This window comes from Pipistrellus kuhlii, unplaced genomic scaffold (genome assembly GCF_014108245.1).
Source record: "Pipistrellus kuhlii isolate mPipKuh1 unplaced genomic scaffold, mPipKuh1.p scaffold_m20_p_9, whole genome shotgun sequence".
NCBI lineage: Eukaryota > Metazoa > Chordata > Mammalia > Chiroptera > Vespertilionidae > Pipistrellus > Pipistrellus kuhlii.
In genome coordinates, this window is record NW_023425595.1 from 18,568,601 (window position 1) to 18,581,717 (window position 13,117).

Consider the following 13,117-nt stretch of genomic DNA (forward strand, 5'->3'; position numbering starts at 1 on the left):
GTTTTTGATAATTTTCCCAAAGAAAATATTTCAAAGGAAGCAAAATACTGCATGCATTAACATGCTAATTTTTAATATTTCCCCTAAGTGCAAAGTCATTGGAGTCAACATTAACTTTGGAAAAGTCACTCAATTGTTTCTATTTGTCACCACGAAGGATAATAATAACAAATTTAATAAATAATATCATTCATAACATTAGGTGAATAGTGTAATATTAAATTACATTTGTGCCAACTATAAGAATAATATGTATATGACAAAAAAGCACAGAAATTTAAAAAGAACTATTGTGATAGCGGGGTAGTGTAATTATAGGTGATATTTAGAAAACAGCTTACTACTAGAGAAGAAGGAGACAGATCTAGGTTGGGCTGATATTTGCTGAATGTAACACAACTAGTAATAGTTATTAGAGTGAGCATTACTCAATGCTTAGATGTAATAAAAACCATTATTGTTTACTATGATAATTCACAGGTTAGTATATCTGCTGGGAAGTGGGTGAGGATTGGCTGATCTTGACTGGCTTTTGTTAGCTGGCTGGAGGCTCTACTTCAGGCACAGATTGAGTTAGGCATCTAGGTTGAGGCAGCTCTGCTTCATGTGTCTCTCATATTTCTCAGGGACTAGCTGTATGTTCTTTTCCTTGTTTTAGAAGAAATGCAAGAGAAAAGCACAATAGCTTTTTCTAGTCTACAAAATCTGAGACACAACTCTGAGAGTGAGTGCTCCCTTAAATTTTACACCCTAATTACCTCACTCAAAGTACCTTAATCCTGGCCTGCAATCTTTCACTTGCATTCTGCTACTAACATCCCTTTTGCCAAAGTGAGTCACATGATCAAGCTTGTGAGCAAGGATTTGCACCCTGTTCTTAGTGGGAGAGCACTACAAAGGTGCATAGTGAAGAATAAGGTTAGAAGGAGGGTAGAGAATTGGAACTATTTAAAGCAGTCTATTAATAATGCATTATAATAAACCCAGAATTCCCAAAGCACAGTATACTTTCCATGAATGGTGTAAGAAATTTTTTATCCCATTGTTTTTATGAATAGTATATATGTAATTTTCATGTGTTGAATAATACAATAAGAACCATGAAATTTTGATTTGATTTTACAAGTATTATTGCATACGATGAAATTGAATTAAGTACCAATAATGTATCAATATAATCAAATTATGTGGTTAATAATGCTATAATAAATGGATCTATAGGGAAAAACCCCTCAAGGGATAGATAAGTGAATAGAGTTTGGAATATATTGCTGGTTTGAATATAGACCAACCAAGTGCTTAAGAATGAAGAGTGGTATGAAAAGGAGTGAATGGCATTAGAGTAGTATCTTGAACAAATTAAGTTGTATAAGGCAGAGAAGAGAGGCAATTATCTTCCAGATATAAAGAGCAGCATGTACAATGAGCCAAAGGTGTAGAAGTACGTGATACATAGTACAATAATATGTTCATTGATAGGAGCCCAATGGGTCAGGGCCCAGGATAGCTTCCTTTGACACAGTATTATCTCTAATCACCTGGGTGATTAGACAGACTCAACTCTTTCCCTTATACATATGCAGGGTTAGCACATAATAGTTCATAGAAAAATCTGTTAACTGAAAGAACCACTCATAAACTCTTTTGGAAATGTACATAATACCTTAGTATCGTAATCCAAAATCCAAGTCTCAGTTTTAATATTTTCACTCTTTGGAACAAGTAGTTTTATCTTTCTAAGGGCTGCCTTAATTTGATTTTCAACTTGAGCTCGCTGATTTCCAGAAAACTAACTTCACCCAGGGCTATGGTAGTTGAATGTACACAGACAAAAACAAGCCCATAAACTAAGGAAATATTTATGTACTAAGATACTGGAAACTATATTCAGAAAAAAATTCAAAACTCTTCCTTACAGTTCTAGCGTGAGAAACAGCTACCATCTGCCTCTCTTGGCCCAGGAGCCTGTGTTTGAATCATGCTTCTGATTTCCCTCATAAAAACCAGTCAAAACAAGGTTTTCAAGGGAACTGCTCTTTTGAGTAGAGTTTTATTTAACATGGCAGGGTTGTATATCTTGTATTATTTAGAGTCCCTGAACTGCTCCTTCTCCAGTGTTCACCACATGCGTAAATAGGATCACCAGTTACTCAATTGCTCAGAACAGAAACCTTAGAATCACCTTGGACTTTCTTTCATGCTCCACATTCAATCCATCAGGAAATACTATAAGCTCAACCTACAAATTATATACCAATGTTGGCCCATTCTCATTTCCACTGTTGCACCTTTTTTTTGCCAAACCATCTTCCATCTCTGAGACACACTGAAGAGCCACCTTACAAGCTCCCACCTTCTATATTTTCCAATAGGAACTTACTTAAAAGGGCTTCCAATGGCTACACCTGGAACAAGCAGAGAAAGAAAGAAAGAATGCAGTATTGGATTATTATATGATTTCAAAGTATGAAATCAATGTCCATGAGTTCATACTGATATAAATACAGAGTTGGATGAATGAATGAATGAATGAGAATAGATAAATCTCCCATGCAAAAGAGCTTCCAATAGTTTATGCAGATATTCTCTCTTCAAGGAGCTGGAATATATTGATAACTCCCCACCCCTTAAGTATGGGAAGCTGGTGGCAATGCCCTTATGAAGGTATAGTATAAACAGGGGAGAAAAATAATTTTACAGAAATTTGACAAAAACTAGCTGAGTCAGGAAAAGGGAAAGACCAAATACAAGATGGGCTGACTCCATAAAAGTCATAGGCATGAGTCTACAGGAGCTGAGCCGAACTGTTGAGGACAGGACATTGTGGCCATCACTCATTTACGGGGGACGGGTGGGGGGACTGGAGTCAGAACCAACTTCATGGCATGCAACACACACACCTCAGTTGGGTGACAGGTTAGCAAAACCAGTGGTAAGTCAGGTTAGTATCATGCACTCTTGGTATGATGTGATGAGTGGGTCACTTCAATTCTGTGGTCTTCCTCTGAAGAATCCATAATCCCAGTCAAATCATCACAAACCCAAACTAAGGAACATTGTCCTGTGCCAGCACAGCCAAGGGTTCAGTGAGCCTAAGGGAGGAAGGCAAAGGATGTAGAAAATACAGACAAAGAGAATAAGCTTGGTCTATGTGGATCTCTTGTGCCTGGCTAAGGCCACAGAGAAAAGATCCAGAGGGCAAGCTGAGCCTTTATTTTATAGACAGAGGTAAACAAGGTAGAGGTCACGATTGTTACAATGTTCTTATGAGTTTCACTTGTTTTGGCAGCACTTGCTGCATCTCCCACAGCCCATTAGCTACTCAGATATGATCAAGGAAGCATCATAAGGCCAACCTGAGTTATGCTAACAGGGCTGTGCCCTCTAAACTGGGACTTGTTTGTGGCTTTGTCAACAGGTCAGTCCAAGGCTTAACCCTATAACCACTCCCTACAGAATGTTCTATAAAATATCTAACTGGGACTTCTCAAAATTCTTAAAATCATCAAAAATAAACATTTAAGAAATTCTTACAGCCCAAAAGAAGCCCCAAGAGACACAGATGGTATCTTGAAAAAAATCCTAAGACAGAAAAAATAGTGTTATGGAAAACAAAGGAGATGTAAATGAAGTATGACTTTAGTTAGTAAAAATGTATTAATATTAGCACATTAGTTGTGACTAATTAATGTAAGATGTTAATAATAGGGGACACTGGGGCATGGGGTCCATGGTACTATCTCTGTATCATTTCTATAACTCTAAAATTATAGAAAAAAAAAACACCCTATTTAAAAACATATCTTTATGGCCTACCAGTTATTACACGATATGACACCTGACTACCTGTCTATATCTATCTTATCTCCTTATTCCCCCCTCTTGCTAGATCACTTCACTGACTTTTTTTTTCATTGAATTTTATTTTCAGAGAGAGAGTAGAAGAAAGGGAGGGAGAGGGAGAGATTTGACAAGGAATTGAACCTGTGACCCTTTGGTGCAAGAGTCAAAGCTCCAACCACTGCCAAGGTGTGACATTGCTATTCCTTCAGTCTATTCAAGCATTCTCCTACCTGAAAGCCTTTGCTCAATCTGTTTCTTTGTCTTAGTTGCTCCTCCCCACATACTCACACAGCCCATTCTCTCACATAATTCAGGTCTTAGTTTAAAGTCATCTCTGCAGAATGTATTCACCTGGCCAACAAATATGAAGAAAAAATCCTGTTTTTTCTTCACAGTGCTGAATTTATTATGTTCATATAATTATATTAGAGGCCTGTTGCACGAAGATTCATACAATAGGCCTTCCTTCCCCTGGCTGCCGGCACTGGTTTTCTTCCAGCACCTAGGACCCAGGCCTTTGCTCTGGCTGCCACCTTCAGTCTTCTCTCCAGCTGGAGCCTTCAGTCTTTGGTCAAGTCAAAGCGCCACTCCTATAGCTACTTCCACCCCTGCACTCCACCAATAGCAGGCATCCCGCCCCATCCAGCTGCACCTGGCCTGCATGCATGGAGAGGCTGGGAGGTGGGGCTGCCAATATCTTTGTCTGGTTAATTTCCATACTCACTCCTGATTGGCTGGTGGGCATTGCAAAGTGAAGGTCAACTTGCATATTTCTATTTTATTAGTATAGTTGCTATTTGCTTATTCACTATTGTTCTCTCTCACTAAAATACAAGTTTCATGAAGGCAAAAGTATGTTTGATTTGTTCACAGTGGTATATATTTCCTGTTCAAAGAAGAGTGCCTGGCACATAATAGATGCTCAAAAAAATATTTGTTAAATAAATGATTGAATGAATAAGGACATTTTCCGCACAGATGAAGCATAATATTCCAAAAGCCAGATGTTTTATAAAAATAATAGCAAAAAACCTTTACCCCTTAGAGCTATGTGGACTTCATATCTGTCAATTCATTAGTTTCTGTATATGATGGCACTGTTTGGTAAGATATAGGACCTATGGACAGTCCATTACTTGCTTTAGGCCATGTGGTAAGTTGATTACACAGCATCTATTGCAGTTCTCCAGATTCCCAAACCTGGTGTTTTACTATTGATCCATGTGTGGGTGTTTTGTCTCCCTCTCACCTTTGGTTATACACACACAAAAACTTTTAATTTGATAAGGTAATTTGGAAAATGAACTGAGTGAATTTTCCCTTTCCCATTAGCATACCCCAAAGAGAAATACCTTAACCAGAAGATCATGCTGATTCCTTAAGAGGAAGGGGATAATATGAAATCCACTCTTTTTTTCATGGCATCTGGTTTTCTCAAGGAAATAACAGTTCTGAAGTGGTCCAAGCTTCCTTCTAGCTAGCTTTCAGGCCTGAGCTGAGAACTTCCGTAAAACAGCAGGTCAGGATGTTCACAAATTTGCTCACTCATCAGATATTACAAATGCCCATTACATAGTAGGCACTGTGCTGACTGTTATGGAAGTAGCAGGGTTGTTCAGGCACAGCTGGGTCCTCCAGAAATTTACAATGTGTGGGGATACAAATTATTCCTCCAAATATAAACGGTAGCAAGAAAATAGAAAGAGGTGCCCAGACGAAGTTCTTGTGAGCCAAGGAATAAATGATCGGAGAGTTAGGGTTAAGTACAGGAAGGACACAGTCAGAGATATGGTGAGAAGATAGGAAGCAACTACAAAAAACATCTAAAATGAACATGTATCCATATATGTGCAAATATTTAAATTGCATTGTGGCCATCTTTTCTGTTCAGTTGTACATACTCTGGTCTCCAATAGTTTTATAGGAAGGTAGTTCTTATTGTCACTAGGAGAAGAACACAATGAACTCCACTCCTATTAAAAATAAAATGGCCAGAACCGGTTTGGCTCAGTGGATGGAGCATCGGTCTGCGGATTGAAGGTCGCAGGTTTGATTCTGGTCAAGGGCATGTACATTGGTTGCGGGCATGTCCCCTGTGGGGGATGTGCAGGAGGCAGCTGGTTGATGTTTCTCTCTCATCAATATTTCTAGCTCTCTATCCCTCTCCCTTCCTCTCTGTAAAATATCAATAAAATATATTTTTTAAAAGAAAGTTACATTTCTTAAAAGAATAAATAAAATAGTCACAAAAGACAGGAACCTTCAGAAACACACATTACATTTTTATTTAAATGAAAGTGCTCTTCTATTTTAAAAAATGTAGTTATTCTCTTCTACGTATTTTTTCTGATGGAGAGGGTCAAGGTTCATATGTAAATTCTACCTTTTACTTGAAACATTCCATTGGTTACATTTTGCAATCCACAACTGGTGGAACATTTTCAAAATTACAATCACTATTGCTAAGCCTAGAGTATCATCAGGTCTTCTAGTCTATCTCCTTCCACCACTAGAGTGCACCAAAATATTTATTACCAGCATGGAGAGCCCAGTGACTGGCTCAACTATAGGTTCTCATCTTTTCTTACTCTTTGATGGTTCTATTATAATACATAAACATTTACATGTCTCTGAGAGATTAAACACAGTCAAGGAACACTAGCTGATAGAAAAAAGACAACCCAGTTGTTTGAATTAGAAGAGGATTATGACTTCATTGAGTGACCAAAATTCTAATGAATCACTCTTTTTGGTGTGTGTATTTTGAATTGTAAGTTTGTACTGGAAGAGGAGAAGGGAGTCTGCTTGGCAAGAGTAATAGAACAGCTTGATGTACACTCTATCCTAGCATGAAATTTGGCAAGAAATCCTTTTAATATCTTAGTGAGCCAGTGGTGTTCAGCAAATTCCTAGAATACTCTGAAGAGTACATGATTTTAAAAATCCTGACTGTCATCAATATATTTTAGTACGATTTAGCCCACAAACATTATCTTCACACCGACTATATGCTTGACCCTGAATGGGGGAGGTTCAAAGGTGGAGCTCATACAGAGGGTGGTACAGGTTATTGGTTTGGCATTCCGATCAAAAGCTAAAACATACCCTGCTTCCAAAAGTATTTATTCTGTAATAATTTCCCCCATGATGTTTGCCTCCACCTGAAATTTCATGATTTGAGAGTCATTACTTAGACAGCCCAAGGTTGCAAAGCTAGTAAATTGCAAAACAAGATAAACCCAGGAAGTCCTGGTTCAAAACTATTCTTTTAACCGCTATTCTATATGATGGCAATTTACAAATTTGCAACTCTAGTCTACTCATTTCCTTAAAGTTACAGATGTGTGTATATAACTGTTAACTTGATGTTATTATTTGTATGTCTCAGGGGCATCTCAATAATAATGTGTTTAAAACTGATCTCTTTCTTTCCACAACCATTCCCTCAGAGGTCACACATGGATATACCCCAAAACAAATATGTTCTCTCCACACCCCATATCTTTCTCATATCAGTTAAAGTTACCACTATAAGACTTGTGCACGAGAAGCATGATGATGTTTTTTGGCCACTTACTCCATATATCAAAAATACCTGCAGGTACTATTAGCTTTACATCCAAGATGCATTCCAAATCCATTCACTCTATCCAATTCAATCCAAGCCCCAGCATTCCTCACTGTAAGAGCATTTTATCTGGTGTCTGTATTTCCTTTCCTTATATTTCCACCAGCAGTAGATCCATCTCCTACATGGAAATCATTCTGAACTTTTAGAAACCTAAGTTAGAAATGTTCTCCTGCCTGGTGTGGCTCAGTTGGTTGAGCATCTTCCTGTGCACTAAAAGGTTAGCCAGTTCAATTCCCAGGTTGAGGGCTCATGCAAGAGGCAGCTGATCAATGTTTTTCTTTCCCTAAAATTCAATCTTAAAAAAAATCCTTGTTTTTAAAGAAAAAATGTTGCATTTAAAACTTTCAATATTTTTCTGTTATCATCAAATACAAATTATTTATCATGACATCACTGCTCTGTGTCTTCTCTCCTTTTTGTCTCTTTCTAATAGCCTCTAGGACCCTCCAGTCACTTGCTCACAATGTTCACAGTAGACTGCTGTTTTGCAAATTATTAGAGCATGCACAGTTCATACAGACCTGGACACATGCATGCATTTTCCCATCTGGTATGTTGGATATCCTTGTTGCTCACATCACTGGCTTTTTTTCTCAGTTGTCTTTCCTATCTTTACTATCGGGTCTAGTAATAATTAATGTCGTTTTTAAACATTCGTTTAAAATCTTGCTTGGCATTGACTTGTATTGATATAACCTTCAAACACGTGGTATCTACAGAACATGTGAAGTGCAATTAATAAGTTTTGCTTGAAAAAGTTTGTGTTTGGTTTGGTTTTTGTTGCAAAACTAGGGCTAAGAAGATGGCGGATGAAGAGCATATTCAGCACTGCATGCTTTACGAGTTCCAATTAGGAAGAAAAGCAAGTGAGGCTGCAAAAAACATCTGTAGTGCTCTTGGTCAAGATGCAGTTAGCGCCAACAAATGCCAGCGTTGGTTTGAGAAATTTCGCGAGGGAAATTTTTCGTTAGATGACAAGAGTGGTCGAGGCCGTGTGTCCAATTTTGATCAAGAAGCTTTTCAAGCTCTTTTGGTGCAAAATCCTCAAATTACCCAACAAGAGCTTGCGACAACTTTAAATTGTTCACAAAAAACAATTTCCAATCAATTGCGTGCACTTGGCAAAGTCCAAAAGTTTGGAAAATGGGTTCCTCATGAGTTGACCGACAACAACCGTAATCAAAGAGTCACAATTTGCAGTTCGCTCCTCTCTCGTCAAAACCGTTTGCCGTTTTTAGAGCAAATTGTTACCGGAGATGAAAAATGGGTGCTGTATGTTAATTTGAAAAGGCGGCCTCAATGGTTGGACAAAAATGAGGCTCCGCAGCCCAAGCCAAAACCTGACTTGCATGCGAAAAAACTGATGTTGTGTGTTTGGTGGAATTTTAAAGGAATTCTTCATTATGAACTTTTACCATCTAACCAAACCATTACAAGTGCAGTGTATAGTGCCCAATTGGAAAGGTTAGCCCAAGCTTTAAGAGAAAAAGAACCCGCACTGATTAATCGGAAGGGCATAATTCTTCACCACGATAACGCACGACCGCATACTGCAAGAATCACTGCTGAAAAACTGGGCCAGTTGGAATGGGAAGTTCTCCCTCTACCTGCATATCCTCCTGATATTGCCCCTTCCGATTACCATTTGTTTCGTTCTTTGCAAAACTTTCTTCTTGGAAAAAAATTTAATAATGAAGAATGCCTCAAAAATGCATTGACCGAATTTTTTGCATCAAAATCACAAGAATTTTACAACAGAGGGATTAAAATGCTTCCTGAGCATTGGGCACAAGTAGTAGAAAACAACGGCAACTATATTGTTGATTAAATTTTGTTGTATTGTTTAAATAAATTCGATTTAAAAAAAGTATTAGAAAACGACGTTAATTATTACTAGACCTAATATTTACTAGTAAAGTAGTTAGCATCCATTATCCTCTATCCTAACACTCTTTCTGTTCCTCATAGTGTGGATCACAATTTATAATGATTTAGTTATTTATTACTTGTGTACATATTTATTTTATATCTCCCAAGCCAATGTACATACCATAGGGTCAGGAAATGTATATATCTTTTTCTCTATTGTACCTGCAGTGCTTAACATAGAATCTGGCTTCCAGGGGACATATTTTTATTGATTATGGTATCACATAATTGTCCTCATCCCCCCATTCACACCCCAAACCTTCCCCACATATGCCCCCACCCCCCTGTAGTCTGTGACCACTGGTTAGGCTTATATGCATGCATACAAGTCCTTTGGTTGATCTCTCCCCCTTACCCTCACCCTCCCCTATCTTCCTTCTGAGGTTTGACAGTCTGATCGATGCTTCCCTGTCTCCGGATCTGTTTTTGTTCATCAGTTTATGTTGTTCATTATTTTCCCTAGATGCGTGAAATCATGTGATATAAGAAATACACTTATAAGAATCGAGAAGGAGACCAGCCATAATGGTTATGCTGAGAGGCAAATGAATCAGTCTGTAATAAGTTTCTTTCTGGGCCAACAGTTTCCAGGGGACATTTAATAAATAACTGCTGATTATTGTACCTGTAAGGAACACATCAAGAACATAACACGGCTAAAATTGAAAGGTTAGTAAAAGATATAATACTAGGCAAAGACAAACCAAAAAAGTTGAAATAACTATTAGCAACAGAAAAATAAAAGCTTTTACAGACTTTGGTTATAAAATATATAACCAAAGCCCTGGCTGGTGCTTTTTCATAGTTAGAGCACCAGCCTACTCCCAGAAGGGTCATAGGCTTGATTTTTAGTCAAGGGCACCTACCTGGGTTGCAGGTTTGATCCCTGGCCCTCATTTGGGAGACAACAAAACAATGTATCTTTCTCACATTGATGTTTCTCTCTTTTTCTCTCACTTCCTATTTTCCACTCTATCTAAAACAGTCAATGAAAAAAAAATGTTCTAGGCTGAGGATTAATATACTAGTATACTACCCTGTTTCCCCAAAAATAAGACAGTGTCTTATATTAATTTTGCTCCCAAAGATGTGCTAGGTCTTATTTTCAGGGGATGTTTTATTTTTTCATGAAGAAGAATAAGGTACACATTTATTGTTAAATGAAAATAAAGGAAATTAATTACCTGTATACGGTACTGTAGTACGGTAGTTGTCAACCCAAACCAGACGAACTGTGAATCCTACAGTTTCAAGAATTTATTCACTTATTCAATGACAATCATGTCATCATCTTCTGGAACATCATCATAACAATCCAATTCCTGAATTTCCTGGTGAATTTCTTGTGACTCCATTTCTTTCAGAATCAGTGGACCAAATCTCTCATGTTTAGAATAGGGAAGGCCTTATTTTCAGGGGGATTCCTTATATTTCACTCAGAAGGAAACCTGTAAGTAGGTCTTATTTTGGGGGGATGTCTTATTTTCGGGGAAACACGGTAATATATACTAAAGACCTGGTGCATAAAATTTGTGCACTGGGGCAAGGGGGTCCCTCATCCTGGCCTGCACCATGTTAGAAGATATTTTTAAAGTTCACAAACAAAATAAATTTGTCCACTATCATTGTCCTAGACAGTGTGGTCATCATTAAAATTTGGAAAGTTGTCATTAGTCATAAATAAGAAAAATGTTTACTTCATAAGTAAGTCAAAATATTCTGTGTTGAGCAATTAGAATCCATAAGGGTTTAGAAAGCTATCCCTTTATTAGATTAATATGTCAAGAGTATTGTAATTTTATACATAGAATATGTATGGTTCCTTATAATGTGATTTGACCTATTAAAATGCCATCATTTTCTTTTTTCCACAATGACTAAAAATCAGAAGGCTATTTGAGTCCTCAAGCTGTTCTCATCTAAGTCAAAGAAAAAGGTTTCGGATTATAGGGCCATTAATTTTTGTTGAGGAAAGTACTAATATAAAGGAGAGAATAATTATATTTCCTAAAGATGAATGGATTCTGCAGAAGGAAAATGAGAACCTAATGCCATTACATTTAATTTCCCTGTCTCTCTTTACTCTACAAATAACCAAGATTTGAAATATTAATACTTTCCATGATTATAAAACTTGCATAAGCATTTATTAAGACAGGAAGACTGAGTGAAAGAGATGCACAAAGTTTCTGAAGTGCACAGGCAAATTTTGTTTTGAAATTTCCTAACACAAGTCTTTTTTTCTCAGTTTTTCAACCTGAAATTATTTTTGGAACCATTTTTGCTTAACTTTGAAAATATAATCATTCTGATCCACCAAAGGCACAATTCATGGCAGAAATAATTGATAAGCTGGACTTCATTAAAATAAAACAAAAACACACACTTTTGCTCAACAAACTCAATGTCAAGAAAAGGACAAGAAGAGCTACAAGCTGGGAGAAAATAGTTTCAAAAGACACATGTGGTAAAGGACTATTATTGAAAATGTACCAAGCCTACTCTTAAAGTTCAACAATAAAAGAAAATTTAAAAAAAAAATGGGCCAAAGAGCTTTACAGATACTTTATGGAAGATACACACATAGCCAAAAAAAAACAAAACAAGAACAAAAAAAAAAAAACATAGGAAAAGATGCTCCACATCATATGCCCTCAGAGAAATACAAATGAGAACAAGATAGTATGATACATCTATTAGAATGGCTAAAACATGGGACTCTGACAACACCAAATGATGGAGAGAATGTGAAGCAACAGGAACTTTTATCCATTGCCAGTGGAAATGCAAAATGGTACAGCCACTTTGGAAGGTAGTTGGGTTCTTATAAAACTAAACATATTCTTAGCATATGATCTGGTAATTGTGCTCTTTGGCATTTACCTTTAAAAGTTGAAAACTTATATTCACACAAACATTTGAAAGTAATATATTAGCTTTATTCCTAATTGTCAAAACTTGGAAGTAACCAAGATGTCCTTCATTAGGTGAATAGATAAATAAGTTGTGTGCATGAAGACAAAGGAATATTGTTCAGTGCTAAAAAGCAATGAGCTACCAAGCTATGAAAAGCCATGCAGGAAACTGAAGTGCATATCACTAAGTGAAAGAAGCCAATATTGTATGACTCCACCTATAACACCTTGATTTCAGATTTTTAGCCTCCAGAATTGTGAGACAATAAATTTGTTATTCCAGGCCACCCAGTTTACATAACATGGTAGGTGCAGCCCTAGGAAAGTAATTCTGAAGCTGTAACAGTGTAGAGGCTGCACTGTGTGCCCCTTCCCCTAATTTATATGTTTAAGCCCTAACCCCCAGAACCTCAGACTGTGGCTCTATTTGGAAATGGGGCCTTGAAAGAAGTGATTAAGTTAAAATAAGGCTGTTAGGTTGGGCCCTAGTTCAATCTGACTGGTGTCTTTACAAGAAGAGGAAATTTGAGCACATGAAGAGACATTATGGGCATGTGTGCATTAGGAGCAAAGACCAGGGAAGGACAAAATAAGAAGGTGGCCATCTATAAGCAAAGAAAAAGAAACCAATCCTGCTGGCACCTTGATCTTGAACTTGGAGCCTCCAGAACTGTAAGCAAATGAATATCTATTGTTTAATCTAAAATCTTTGGCATTTATTTATTTATTTATTTATTTATTTATTTATTTATTTGGCATCCCTAGCAAATTGGTACATCCCTAGCAAATTGGTACATCT